This window comes from Rhinopithecus roxellana, chromosome 19 (genome assembly GCF_007565055.1).
Source record: "Rhinopithecus roxellana isolate Shanxi Qingling chromosome 19, ASM756505v1, whole genome shotgun sequence".
In the NCBI taxonomy this organism is placed as follows: domain Eukaryota; kingdom Metazoa; phylum Chordata; class Mammalia; order Primates; family Cercopithecidae; genus Rhinopithecus; species Rhinopithecus roxellana.
In genome coordinates, this window is record NC_044567.1 from 48461592 (window position 1) to 48477180 (window position 15589).

The 15589-nt window shown below is 45.7% G+C and overlaps 1 pseudogene; it reads left to right on the forward strand.

The window, feature by feature from the left end:
• Window positions 1-229: 229 nt before the first annotated feature.
• LOC115895002 lies at window positions 230-343 on the forward strand (annotated as a pseudogene).
• Window positions 344-15589: the final 15246 nt, after the last annotated feature.

Below are 15589 nucleotides of genomic sequence, written 5' to 3' on the forward strand. Positions count from 1 at the left end.
ATGTGGTCCAGGTGATTTTACAAGTTAGCTCTACCAAACATTCAAAAAACAGACAACCAACTTCATGCAAACAATTACAAAGAACAGGAAAAGAAGGAAAACCTTCGAACTATTTTATGAGGTAAATATAACCTTGATACCAAAATGAAACAAGAAAAATATAAGAAAGGAAAATTATAGCACAATCTCACTTTTGAACAATTTGAGATGCAATAATCTTAAATAAAATGTTTTCAAACCAAGCGCTCGCTACACATGTACTAAAGTTAGAACAACACAGATTAGATTAGCATGGCCCCTGTGCAGGGATGACACACACATCTCACCCCAGTTAAAATGGCTTCTACCCAAAAGTCAAGCAATAACAAATGCTAGTGAGGCTGTGGAGAAAAGGGAACCCTCGAATGCTATTGGTGGGAATGTAAATTAGTACAAGCTCTATGGAAAACAGTTTGGAGGTTCCTCAAAAAACTAAAAACAGAGCTACCATATGATCCAGCAATCCCATTGCTGGGTATATTTCCAAAATAAAGGAAAATAGTACATTGAAGAGATATCTGCACTCCTATGTTTGCTGCAGTACTATTCACAATAGCTAAGATTCAGTGTCAATTAACAGATGAACGTATAAAGAAAATGTGGTACATATACACAATGGAGTACTATTCAGTCACAAAAAAGAATGAGATCCAGTCATTTGCAACAACATGGATGGAACTGGAGGTCATTTCGTTAAGTGAAATAAGCCAGGCATGGAAAAACAAACATCGCATGTTCTCATTTATTTGTGGGATCTAAAAATCAAAACAACTGAACTCATGAACATAAAGAGTAGAAGGATGGTTACCAGAGGCTAAGAATGGTAGCCAGGAGCTGATGGGGAGGTGGTGATGGTTAATGCATACAAAAAAATAGAAAGAATGAATAAGGGCTGGGCATGGTGGCTCACGCCTGTAATTCCCATCTCTACTAAAAATACCAATATATGTGCCTGTAGTCCCAGCTACTTGGCAGGCTGAGGCAGGAGAATTGCTTGAACCTGGGAGGTGGAGGTTGCAGTAAGCCGAGATCACACCACTGCACTCCAGCCTGGGCGACAGAGCTACGATTTTGATAGCACAACAGGGTGACTATAGTCAATAATAACTTAATTGTACATTTTAAATTAAAGAGCGTAATTGAATTGTTTGTAACTCAAAGGATGAATGCTTGAGGAGAGGGATACCCCATTCTCCATGACATGCTTGTTTCACATTGCATGCCTGTATCAAAAATCTCATGCACCCCATAAATATATATACCTACTCTGTACCCACAAAAATTAAAAATTACAAAAATTCTTTTAAGTTCACAAACCAATACAGCATTATGTACTACAATAACAACAACCAACATAAACCAACGAGGTTTATTTCAGGAATAAAAGGATGGTTTAACATTAGAAAATCTGTTAACATAATTAACAGGAATAGATCAAAAAGGAAAATTATATATAGAAAAACTATTTGAAAAAACTAAGGGCTGGATGTATATCCATTTGTGATCTATGCTATGGTTTGACTGTCACTGCCAAAATTCATGTTGGAACCTTAATTCTCGTGCATCAATATTGGGAGGTGGTACCTTTAAGAGGTGATTAGGCCATTACTATAGATTAGCATCTTTCTCTAGAAACTCAATTAATTCCTGGGAAGGGATTCATTTCCCCAAGCAGGTTTTGTTTTTGTTTTTCTTTCTGAGCCAAGGTCTCATTGTGCCACCCAGGCTGGAGTGCAGTGGTACAGTCATAGCTCACTGCAGCCTCAAATTTCTGGGCTCAAGTGATCCTCCTGTCTTAGCCTGTAGAGTAACTGGGACTACAGGTGCACACCACCACACCTGGCTAGTTTTTTGGTTTTTTTTTTTTTTTTTTGGATAGAGATGAGGTTTTGCCATGCTACCTAGGCTGGTCTCAAACTCCTGAACTCAAGCAATCCACCTGCCTCAGCCTCCCAAAGTGCTCCCAAAGGGTTACAGGCGTGAGCCACCATGCCCGGTCTAGCAGGTTGTTATAAAGCAAGGTTGCCTCTCCTGTTTGGTCTCTCAGCACATACCCACTTCCCCTTCTGCTTTCCCACCATGTTATGACACATGACGAGGCCCTCACCAGAAGCCACCCAGATACTGGTGCCACACCTCTTGGACTTCCCAGCTTCCAGAACCATGAGTCAAGTAAACCTCTTTTCTTTACAAATTACCCATTCTCAGGGATTCTATTATAACAACACGAAATGAACTAAGACTATCGATATAAATATACATTTTTTTAATTCTTAGCAAACTAAGACTTGAAAAAAACTTTGTAACTTTAAAAGGGTGTATCTATAAAAACTTAAAGCAAACATCATACCTCATGGGCAAAATTCTCCTCAAAGCATTCTCTTCAAAGTTAGGATAAAGAGCTGCCTATTCTTACCTCCTCTATTGACCATTATTCTGGAGGTCATAGCCAGTGTGTGAAGACTAGAAAGAAAATCAAAGCTGAAAAGTCTTTAAAGGAAAAAATGAAATTGTCATTCTCTACAGTTTATAGCATTGTCCATAAAGAAAATCCAAGAGGAGGCCAGCATGCCGATAGTCCAGCTACTCAGGAGGCTAAGGCAGGAGGCTTGCTTAAGCTCAGGAGTCCAAACATGCAGTGAGCTATAATCATGCCACTGCACTCCAGCCTGGGAGATAGAGTGAGACCCCGTGTCTTAAAAAAACAAAACAAAAATCCAAGAGGAGCGCCTTAGAAAAGTGAGAAAAGCCTGGGTGCAGTTGCTTATGCCTGTAATCCCAGCACTTTGGGAGGCAGAGGTGGGCAGTTCGCTTGAGGCCGAAAGTTTGAAACCAACCTGGCCAACATGGTGAAACACCATCTTTACTAAAAATACAAAAATTAGCCAGGTATAGTGGCACGCACCTGTAGTCCCAGCTGCTCAGGAGGCTGAGGCAGGAGAATCGCTTGAACCTGAGAGGAGGAGGTTGCAGTGCCACTGCAGACAGAATAAGACTCTGTCTCAAAAAAAAAAGGGACAAAGGTGCTGGATAAATTATTCATGTGCAAAAATCAGCTGTGCTCCTATAATAAGCACGTGAGTGATTTTAAAATGTAATTTTTTAAAAATTTCATTTAAAATAGCCAAAAACCTGTAAGATACCTAAAATTGAATTCAACAAAAGTTATGCAAAATATTTCCAGAGAAAAAAATGTATAACTTTATTAAGACTTTTAAAAAACTAAAAAAAAAAAAAGAGAGAGAAATTATGTTCATGAATGGGAAGTCCCAGGTTCATAAAGATGGCAAACCTCTTTCCAAATAGTGGATCAATATAATGCAAATGCACACAAAATTTCAACTCTGTGTGTGCATGCACACAATCTGACAAACTGCTCTTACAATTTATATGGAGGAGCTCAGGCCCTAAATAGACAAGTCAATTTTGGAGAACAAAGTGGGATGACTTACCCTATGAGATAGCAGGACATTTTATAAATTATAGTAATTAGCACAGTGTGGTATTGGCATAGGGATAGAAAAATAAACCGATGGCACAGAACTGAGCCCAGAAACAAGTCTAAGCCTTTGAGGAAACCTCGTCTATGGCAGAGATGGTATTACAATTCAGGCTGGGAAGGGGTGATAGTCTAGTCAATAATAATGTTGGGAATATTGGTTCCTCAAATGAGGAATAGAGGGAAAAAATAGATTCTTACATCACACAATAGACAAAAAGCAATTTCAGGTGAATTAAAGACCCAAATGTAAAAAGCAAAGTTTAAAACTTTCAGAAGAAATTATAGAAAAAATATCTGTATTATGACTTCAGAGAAAGTTTATTTTTATTTTTATTTTTATTTTTTTGACAAAGTTTAACTCTGTCGCCCAGGCTGGAGCACAGTGGCACAATCTTGGCTCACTGCAACCTCCGCCTTCTGGGCTTAAGCAATTCTCTTGCCTCAGCCTCCTGAGTAGGTGGGATTACAGGTGCATGCCTTCCATGCCCAGCTGATTTTTGTATTTTTTGTAGAGATGGGATTTCGCCACATTGGCCAGGTTGGTCTCAAACTCTTGACCTCAAGTGATTCACCTGCCTTGACCTCCCAAAATACTGGGATCACAGGTGTGAGCCACCGTACCCGGCCAGAAAAAAGATTTTTTTTTTTTTTTTTTTTTTTTTTTTGAGACGGAGTCTCTCCCTATCGCCTAGGCTGGAGTGCAGTGGTGCTATCTTGGCTCACTGCAATCTCCACCTCCCGGGTTCACGCCATTTTCTCTCCTCAGCCTCCCGAGTAGCTGTGACTACAGGCGCCCGCCACCACGCCCAGCTAATTTTTTGTATTTTTAGTAGAGATGGGGTTTCACTGTGTTAGCCAGGATGGTCTCGATCTCCTGACCTTGTGATCCGCCCGCCTCGGCCTCCCAAAGTGCTGGGATTACAGGCCTGGCCCAGAAAAAAAATTTTTAAGTAATCACAAAGCAGAAAAGAAAAGATTGTTAAATCTGATGACAGACAATGCCCTTAACAGAGTGAAAAGATGAAGCACCGTGTTTCTTATAAAGCGAAATATGCACCATCCCTATGATCCAGCAGTTCCACTTTGAGGTATTTACCCAAGAGAAATGAAAACATGTCCACAAAAAGACAGGTACAAGGATGTTTATAGCCATTTTCCTCACAGTGGCCAAAACCTGAAACAATCTACATATCCAGGAACAGGAGAATGGATAAACATATTGTGGTATATTTATACAATGGACATCTTCTTAACAATAAAAATGAAATCTTCATACAATATAGATGAATCTTGAAAACATTATGCTGAGCACAAGAAGCCAGACACACTTACTGTATTCTTTCTATTACATTAAGTTCTAAATCAGGCAAAATTACTGTATATTAATAGTAAAAGAAGTCAAGCCAGTAGTTGTCAGGGAAAGGGCACAGAAGGTCTTGCTAGGATGGTGGAAATGTTCTATAACATGATGGAGAAGTGGGTTCATAGCTGCATGTATTTGTCAAAAGCCATCAAACTAGGCAAGGTGTGGTGGCTCACGCCTGTAATCCCAGCACTTTGGGAGGCCGAGGTGGGTAGATCACTTGAGGTCAGGAGTTCGAGACCAACCTGACCAACACAGTGAAACCCCATCTCTATTAAAAATACAAAATTAGCTGGGCGTGTGGTGCACGCCTGTAATCTCAGCTACTTGGGAGGCTGAGGCTGGAGAATTGCTTGAACCTGGGAGGCAGAGGTTGCAGTGAGTGGAGATCATGCCATTGCACTCCAGCCTGAGCAATAAGAATGAAACTCTGTCTCAAAACAAAACAAAACAAAAAACAAAACAAAAAAGAAAAAGCCATCAAACTGTAGCAATTAAGATTTGTGTATTTAACTATATTTTTAAAATCTCGGCCGGGCATGGTGGCTCACACCTGTAATCCCAGCACTTCAGGAGGCCGAGGCGGGCAGATCACAAGGTCAGGAGATCGAGACCATCCTGGCGAACACGATGAAACCCTGTCTCTACTAAAAATACAAAAAATTAGCTGGGTGTGATGGCAGGCACCTATAGTCACAGCCACTTGGGAGGCTGAGGCAGGAGAATGGCGTGAACCTGGGAGGCGGAGATTGTGGTGAGCCGAGATCGCGCCGCTGCACTCCAGCCTGGGCGACAGAGCAAGATTCTGTCTCAAAAAAAAAAAAAAAAAAAAAAAAAAAAAGTCTCAAATCCACTCCCCCAACCCACCGCAAAAAGAAAAACTATAGCCTGGGAAAAGGCATTTGCCTGATAAGAGATTCATGTGCAAAATCCATAAAGAACTGCCACAAATCAATTCCTAGGAAAAAGTATCAAATAGAATAGTCAGAAGAATACAAACAGGCAATTTCCAGAAGAGAAAATATTTGGAAAGATGCTCAACCTCACTACTAATCAGGAAAATAACACAATAGCACTTCATACCCATTGGATTCACAAAGTTGTTGAAATCTAAGGATACTAAACACTGGTGAGACTGTGGAGCAACCGGAATTCAAATAGCGTACTCTGCTTGTGGGAATGTGGACAGGCAGTGTCTAGGAAAAGTGAAGAGGTCCCTCTCTTGTGATCCAGCCATTCCTGGCAGGTGTGTCTTTAGCTGGGGCACATTTGTTTCTCTCATATGTGCACAAGGGGAACCCTCACCGCACCACTGTTTGTAACCAAAAGAAATGGAGGATGGGCAGAAATACAAAAAGAAAACACAGAGGCCAGATGTGGTGGCTCATGCCTGTAATCCCCGCACTTTGGGAGGCCAAGGCGGGCAGATCACGAGGTCAGGAGTTCAAGATCAGCCTGGCCAACATGATGAAACCCCGTTTCTACTAAATACAAAATTAGCCAGGCATAGGGGTGCGCGCCTGTAATTCCAGCTACTCAGAAGGCTGAGGCAGGAGAATCGCTTGAATCTGGGAGGCGGAGGTTGCAGTGAGCCAAGATCACACCATTGCACTCTAGCTCTGGGTGACAGGGGAAGACTCCATCTCGGGAAAAAAAAAAAAAAAAAAAAATTAGCCAGGCATGGTGGCGGGTCCCTGTAATCCCAGCTATTTGGAGGCTGAGGCAGGAAAATCACTTGAATCCTGGAGGTGGAAGCTGCAGTAAGCGAAGATCATACCACTGCACTCCAGCCCGGGTGAGAGAGACTCCGTCTAAAAAAAAAAAAAAAAAAAAAAAAAAAAGGCATATGGGTCTAGGGGAAAGGCAAGCTAAATGTCTATCATGCCTATCAACAGGGGAATGGATACAGTATGGTATGTCCACATAACAGAATAAAAATCATCAGTGAAAATGAATGAATTATGGGGTACACACAATGTCACAACAAAATGTTTTAAAAAACGGGTTACAGTAAACTGCAAACAGTATATTTCCATATGTATATAAAGTTTGAAAACACAGCAAAACTAAACAATCTATTGTTTAGGGATACAATATATTTGGTATAAGTATAAAGAAAGCATGAAAATCACACACACAATTCAGGATAACGGTTACTGAGGAAAGGGGAAGGACTGAGGAGGGCCTCAGAGGGGACTTTCAAACGAATGGTTATATTCTTTTCCCTAAATTGAGTGGTGGGTACGCAGGTATTTGCTGTTTTTGCTAATCCTTAGACACTGCACATATTTTATAAATATATGTAAATATTTATACATGTAATGACAGCAAGTTTTATAGACGTGCATTGAAACTTAGAGGACTTCAATCATGTTTATATCTTTAAAAAAGCATCTGAAGCAAATATGGCAAGTGGTAAGACTGGACAAAGTTGGGTCGTGGATAACAGGTGTTCATTAATCTTTTAAAATATATAACAGGGGCTGGGCACAGTAGCTTACGCCTGTAATCCCAACACTTTGGGAGACTAAGGCAGGTGGATCACCTGAGGTCAGGAGTTAGAGAGCAGCCTGGCTAACATGGTAAAACCCCATCTCTACTAAAAATACAAAATTAGCCAGGCATGGTGGTGCATGCCTATAATCCCAGCTACTTGGGAGGCTGAGGCAGGAGAATTACTTGAACCTGGGAAGTAGAAGTTGCAGTGAGCCAAGATTGCACCGTTGCACTCCAGCCTGGGCAACAAGAGTGAAACTCCATCTCAAAATAAATAAATAAATATAAAAATTTTAATAGCAAATGTTCTTTAAAAAGAAAAACAATACCCCTATTTGAAAATAAAGATTTCTCTGTTCTCATTAGTTTCTAGCCTGGTGGGGGAGATTAAGACAATAATAGTTCTTATGAAATATAACTACTAACTGAGCTGTGTTCTAAAGACAATGGAATCACTCCAGGGGAGTAAAAAATAAAGGAATTTGACCCAGGCTGGAGTGTCAGGTCGGTAGAGTGGGAGTCGGGGCCAGTGGGGGAAGAAGACACACAGATGGTTCACCAGCGGGCAGTGAGGAAGATGCCGGGGGAGGAGAGGAAGGGCTGCTCCCTGAAGCCTTCTGCCAAAGGGGATGACCTAGCAGAATTCCAAATGATAAGGCTTAGACAAAGGAAGAAGGCAATAAGAGTGTTCTGTGCAATGAGGGCATCATGTGCTAAGGCAAAGAGATGTGAGAGAAGAAAGTCAATCTGGAGGCATCTGAGTAGTCCAGGAGGCTGGAAAATGGGGTTGGGGTGGAGTGGGGTGGTGTGAATAAGGGGCAGGATATGAGGCCAAGAGCCAGCCAGGACTTGTCATGGAGGCCTGTATTCCATGCAAGGTGGGGACTTAAGCAGGGGCGTGACATCATCTGAATGACAGAGAGTGGATTGAGAGGGAGAGCCTGAAGGCAGGGCATCCAGCTGGTGGCTCTGCAGTGACGTAAGGGAGAAAAGATGGAGCCTGAAGCGAGGCCTAAATGAGAAGGTTATGGTGCCTAGGGCTGTTCCCGAACCAGGATAGGGTAGTGTGTCAGAAGCCAGGGAGGATGGAGCTCAACCATGTCAAAAGCTGCAGAGAGACTGCTGAAGCTTGGAACTTAAAGGATTGCCTTAATGTGTCAACTAGGAGATGAGAACAGTTGCTGTGGAATGAGGTGGGGTGGATGCAGAAGTCAGCTTGCAGTGCTGTGGGCGTTACATGTCAAAGGCTGGGAGACAGGGCTGGAGAAGGCAGCCTCAGGCCAAGGATGGGGGCTCAGACCTCTCTTCCATAGTCTTCTACTCCCTGCCCCAGTCCCAACCTGAGCTCACTCCAAGCAATCAACGTGAAAACAAAGGGAGAGTGTCTAGCAGAGGTCTTTCCCATCCTCAGAGCAAGGAAGTCTCGGTCCCAAGGTCAATGCTAAAGAGGAACTTGCTTGGTGGTGCAGGTCATGGGACCGGCAAGATTCTTGATAAACAGGACAGGATGGTGGCACTGGGGGTGGGTGTGTGGGGTTTCGTGAAGTGATTTGGCATGAGGGTCAAGAGGAGGCCAAAGATAAACAATCTTGTGGAAATGAAATGGTGATAATTTACAAGGGCAAATTGTTTTACATTCCAGCAGAGTTGGCTCCCAAGCCGAACTCTTCCTGCAGAAGTTGAGGTGGTGTGTGAGTCATTGTTATAAATAGACCAGCCAACTGAATGTCATCGGAAAGGACATAGTCCCACGAGTATAACCTTGGAGGGCGCAAATGGCGCTGCATGGATCCAGAGCTTGTTCCAACAAGAGGGCAGAGGGAGAGCTTGGGGCGGGAGGTCGGGGGGTGCTGTCCAGGAGAGGAAGCAGACGCTGAAGAAGGGGGTTCCAGCTCAAGCAGCGGGCCAATGCAGAGGACTGGCAGAAGCAAGTTTCCTGCATGGCTCAGTAGAGCCCAGCTCTCAGCTGCCTAGCTGCTAGCTCAGGCTGGGCCATCTCACTTTCTCCATCTACTTGAGCTGCCGTAACAGAATACCACAGAACTGGGGGGCTTACACAGCAGAAATTGATTTCTTACAGTTCTGGAGGCAGGCAACCCAAGATGAAGGTGCCGGCAGGGCTGGTTTCTGGCAAGGGCTCTTCTTTGGCTAGCAAATGGCCACCTTCTCGCTGTGTCCCCACATGGCCTCGTCTCTGTGTGTGCAGAGAGACCTCTCTGGTGTCTCTTCCTCTTCTTAGAAGGACACCAATCCTATGGGACTAGGGCCCCAGCCATATGAATTTATTTAACCTTTATTACCTCCTAAAAGCTGCTGTCTCCAAATGTCGTCCCATGGGGAGTTAGGGCTTCAGCAGATGAACTTGGGCAGGGGACACAACTCAATCTATAACACTCGCCTTCTAGAAATTCTTCCAAAGAATTCCAACTCTTCTAGAACCCCAAGATACTCCATTAACCAAAGCACAAGAAAATACAATTCCCAACTGGCATCAGCTCATTCGTTCATTCATTCATTCCTCACCATGGATGTGAAGGTCCTGATGAACACTGGGGACACAGAAAGGCCTTGCCTTCACATTCATAATGACTTCAAAACAGGAGCCCTGAGCTCTTAGGAAACCTCTGGAAGAGGAGAATGTCATAGACATCAAGCACTGTCCCCCGAGGAAATCTGAGTCCAGCCACACCTGGGGTGTGGGGTGAAAGAGGTCACCCAGAGTCTTTCCTGCCCTCTCCTGGGTCAGGCTGAGTGCCCTCATCTCAGCTCCCCAGGCCCCTGTACTTCATCTTTTGTTTTTTTGAGACAGAGTCTTGCTGTGTTGCCCAGGCTGGAGTGCAGTGGCATGATCTCGGCTCACTGCAACCTCTGCCTCCCAGGTTCAAGCAATTCTCCTGCCTCAGCCTCCTGAGTAGGTGGGACTACAGGCGCATGCCACCACACCCAGCTAGTTTTTGTATTTTTAGTAGAGACAGGGTTTCACCATATTGGTCAGGCTGGTCTTGAACTCCTGACCTCGTGATCCACCCGCCCTAGCCTCCCAAAGTGCTGGGATTACAGGCATGAACCACTGTACCCAGCCGATCTTATAGGTCATATAAAGGACTTAACTGCCCAGAACTGAGAGAAGGCCCAAAGCCAAGAACAAAAGGCACTGAGAACCTGGCACCTCTGTGCCCCAAAGATGAGGCTGCACTTGCCCAGCCACCGCCCCCAAAAGGGACCAGGAAGCTATGGAATCTGCCCCAAATGTGTCAAAGGACAGGAAAGGGAGGACTCTCATCGCATCATGGAAAGCAATGTGAAAAAATAAAACCATTTCCTGTTTAGACTCCCATGAATGGACATTCCGCGATAAACCACAAATCATGGGATTATTGTATCTGCTCCCACAATGAGGCCTGTGAACTCTTTGAGGGGTAGAAATGTCATCCCCTATGTCCCTGGCGCCTGCAGTCACAGCGGCGTCAGTCACAGTCAGGCTTAGTGTCAATACCCAGGGGCCTCTGTTCTCAGTATAGGGGGCACCTTGGCTTTCATCTTGTATTTCTTTTCTGTGGGACAAGCTAGCCCCTCAGAACCAGAACCAACCACATCTCACACCAGGCACCAACCACAGGGTCCTCCCCCCATCTTGGGGCTGTGGGTCTCTGAGTGCAACTTGCTTTTGGGGAGACTTCACAATCTGGGAGCCTCTGGCTCCACCTCGGGATTGCCCCTCTTTCCTTTTGTGGTGTCGGGTCAGGGTGCACAGTGCTTGACCAGGGTGCGCAGTGCTTAGTCCAAGGTGCACAGTGCTTGGCGAGGGAGCCCCCTTTAAAGGCCACCAGCCTGAGGTTATCAAGCATGAGCCAGCAGGGAAGCACATCCCTCCCAGCCGCCCAAAGCCCAAACCCAAGATAGTCTGTTTCAGCGGGCTAAAGAAGAAGCAAATGGCAGTCCCTAAGAGTGGGCAGCGCTGGCAGTCCCTAAGAGTGGGCAGGATAACTTAAGATGCTTGTGCAGGCTGTTTGCTGACCCACTGACTTGCAGGGCTTTTCCAGCCAATGTCCTTCTAACACTGCCCCAAAGCGGGTGGGGGAGAAGGGAAGGAGCTCCTGAGCCACCAGCCTCTCAGGCACCCCAGACAGCAGGCACCAGGCAGCACCACCAACGTCTCATTCCACAGTTGCGGAAACTGGTGAGAGATGAGGCCAGCTGGACTTTCTCTGTGGAATGGGGACTTGGGGAACTTTCCTATCTTACAAGAGGATTGTAAAATGCACCAATCAGGAACTTTCCTGTCTTACAAGAGGATTGTAAAACGCACCAATCAGCACTCTGTAAAACACACCAATGAGTGCTCTGTAAAACGTACCAATCAACAGAATTCTAAAAGTAGCCAATCGTGGGGTGGATTGACAAAAAGGGCACTCTGATAGGACAGAAACGGAACATGGGAGGGGTACAATAAGGGAATAAAAGCTGGCCACCCCCAACCTTTCTTCCCCGCAAACCAGCAGAGGCAACGTGCTCGGGTGCTGCTCGGCTATGTGGACGAGTTGTCCTTTTTCTCTACAATAAAGCTTGCTGCTGCTCACTCTTTGGGTGGGTGCTGTCTTTAAGAGCTGTAACATTCACCTGGAAGGTCCGTGGCTACATTCTTGAAGTCTCCGAGACCACAAATCCGCTGGCAGAAACCAACTCCAGACACACCAAGAGAGACAAGAGAGAAGGACCCTCCAGTGTGACACAGGGATTCAACGCAGCACTAAGGAGTTGGTGCTAAGTACGGCAGGCATGGGAGGCAGTGAAGGTTTCAGGGAGGCAGTGATGAGCCCAATGAGGGGATGGTTCAAACTGGCTACAGGGTGGGGGGATATGGCAGGAATTCAGTGGGCAGCCCGGAGGAAGGAGAGTTAGAAACAGATCTGCACTGAACTCGCAGATGCAGATGGAGATATCCAGTCGTATCAACAGTGTTGACGCGGAAGGGTGGGGCCTGATGGGGGAGAGGGGGGAGGGGGGAGGGGAGGGAGGAGGAGAGGAAGAGGAAGAGGAAGATGACCCCAAGTTTCTTATGGTGGTGCCTCAGTGGTTGGCAACGTAATTGCCAGAAATAGTGAAGTTGGGGGGAGGCTGAAATTCAGGCAGGTCATTTTGAGGGATGGGAAGTACAAGCCCGTTTCCCATGGAAATAACAGTTGCGGGGTAAGGTCCAGTTTTGTACATGGGGCTGTGAAGTCAGCTAGACATAAGCTCTAGTTTCCCAGGCTCCACCATCCACTCACTGTGTGACCTCAGTCAAATTAACCTCTCTGAGCTCAGGTTCTTCACCTGTAAACTGTAGGGAATCATTGCACTCCCCCATAAGATTGTCATAACGACCAAAATAGGGTGTTACAAGCACTAATATTTACTGTCACTTTCATTACTCTATACCAAATGCTTAATACGTATCACCTCAATCCTCCCAGAAACCTGTAAAGCAGGCAGTTTTTTTTCTCAATTTGCAGATGAAAAAAAACTGAAGATTCAGAGAGGTTAAAGAAATTGCTTAGGGTCACACAGCAAGGATGGGAGTCCGGGCAGGAATTTGAACTCAGATCCTTTCTCCCTCCCTCCCTCCCTCCCTCCTTCCCTTCCCTTCCAGTATTGCTCTGTCGCCCAGGCTGGAGTGCAGTGGTACGATCTCGGCTCACTGCAACCTCCACCTCCCGGGTTCAAGCGATTCTCCAGCCTCAGCCTCCTGAATAACTGGGATTACAGGTGTCTGCCACCACACCCTGCTAATTGTTGTATTTTTAGTAGAGGCGGGTTTCACCATGTTGGCCAGGCTGGTCTCAAACTCCTGACTTCAGGTGAGCCACATGCCTTGAACTCCCAGAGTGCTGGGATTACAGATGAGCCACCGTGCCTGACCTGAACTCAGCTCCTTCTAAAGCACAAACTTGCCAGCATGAGGTTGTCCCTCCACTGCCTTCATGGCTGCCTCCCACTTCCAGGAATAGGGGGAAGTCAAGAGGTTCAGAGTACGAGGTAGGTTTGAACCCATAGAACAAGAACCCAGAACCGCCTGGACATAATTTAGACAATATTATTTGTCTTCAATGCACCTGATCACATTTTCTTTTTTTTTTTCCCTCCCCACTTTTTTCTTCCCCAGTTAATGAGACTACTCTCAAATCCAGTGAGTCACCGGAAAATGTAAATTAAAAAAAAAAAATTAAGAGGAACATTGCTCCTACGTAAGCTCTTGCCATCTGTGAATCATTCCGAGACAGGTATAATGGACATAATTACAGCTCATCCACAAGCTAGACCCCAAATCAGTCCTTAAGGCTGAGTTCAGAATCCAGTGGTTTTCCCAGCAGGGCCTGGGGCAGTGAAAGCCAGCCTAGAGAAGAACACAAATCTGAAATATGCTCAGAGGCCTTGGTGATCTCACAGGGGGCCCAGGCTGGGTGGAAACCTGGGTATGTGTGCCCTGATACCAGAGACCCAGCAATTCCAGAACTCCCCTCCCACCCCATGTTCTCCCCATCCCACACACTCAAGGTAACTCCTGTTTGATTCATTCTCCTTTTACCAGACCTTTGTTCTTCCTGTCACTGCAAAACCATTCAACCTAACCAAAAAGTCGGGGGGATAGTCAATTTATTCTACTACAGGCTGGGTGCGGTGGCTCACGCCTGTAATCCTAGCACTTTGGGAGGCCAAGGCAGACAGATCACGAGGTCAGGAGATGGAGACCATCCTGGCCAACGTGGTGAAACTCCATCTCTACTAAAATACAAAAAATTAGCCAGGCCTGGTGGTGGGCGCCTATAGTCGCAGCTAGTCAGGAGGCTGAGGCAAGGGAAATCACTTGAACCCAGGAGGCGGAGGTTGCACTGAGCCGAGATTGTGCCGCCATTGCACTCCAGCCTGCCGACAGAGCAAGACTCTGTCTCAAAAAATAAAAAAAAAGTTGGATGTGGTGGCATGCACCTGTAGTCTCAGCTACTTGGGAGGCTGAGGCAGGAAGGAGAATTGCTTGAACCCAGGAGGCAGAGGTTGCAGTGAGCTGAGATAGTGCCACTGGACTCCAGCATGGGTGATAGAGCAAGACTCTATCTAAATATATATATAATACTTAAAATAGGATCGTCCCTTCCATATACAGACTGCCTGGACCTTGGCTAACCACTCTTTGCTTCTCTTTCCTCATCTGCAAAATAGGACAACAATAGCCCCTTCTTCATGGGAGTTTTGTGGCAATTAAATGAGGTAATATATGTGATACCCTTAAGAACAATGCTTGTGTTCAGTCAATACCCAGCGATTATTAACATCATTATCCTCTTCACCTCCTGGGGAGGTGGGAGTGTCAAAAGCTCCCATGTAAGATGGCAACTGCCATGGGCCCCCCATTCTGGTGGCCAGTATTAGGAATCATAGGAGCACCATAATGAGAATGTTGGAGCTAGAAGATCATCCAACCCCATCAGGGAAACTGGACCCAAAGAAGAGCAGAGACCAGCCCCGAGCCACCCACTTGGTCAGTGTCAGAGGCAGGACAGGAACCCTGGCCTTCTGTGTGCAGGCCATTTTTCCCACTCTAGCACATGGGATTCCTCCAGTCCCAGAGGTCAAGGTCAGAAGAGCAAGCTTAACACATCTCTGTAATCAGGGGAGATGAACTCCTTGGAAATGGGAAACATTATGCTAATCCATTCCAAAATATTCTAGCTCAAGGCCAAGTGCAGGGGGCCTATGTCAGTGGAAGCCCCGCTCCTGCAAGTCAGTACCAGCACCAAAAGGAAAAGAAAATACCCCAAGATATTCTAAGTGGCTCAGCCTTGAGAGAGACCTTACCCTGGAATTTCCCTGCAATGTCATCAGGAAGCAGGGTTTGAAGCATGTTCCTTTCCAACCTGCCCTCCCAGTCCCCTCTACATGGTTATACCCTTAGACCCATCAGCTCACTGCCTCCTCACTGTCCTGGAGACACCCACTCCTGCACCTGGGGACTCACAGTTCTTATGGTCTTGTCCTTTCCCCCAGCAGTGATTCAGCAAAACGCCTGCACTCCAGGCTACAAAGACCAAGGCATGGTCCCTACCCTCCCAGAGCTCACAGGCTGGCCAGGAGACAGACAAATGAATAACCAGAAAATAGTAGGAGAAAGGCCTTTCTGGGCTGGGGATAGCGTAGTAGAGAAGCTCAGA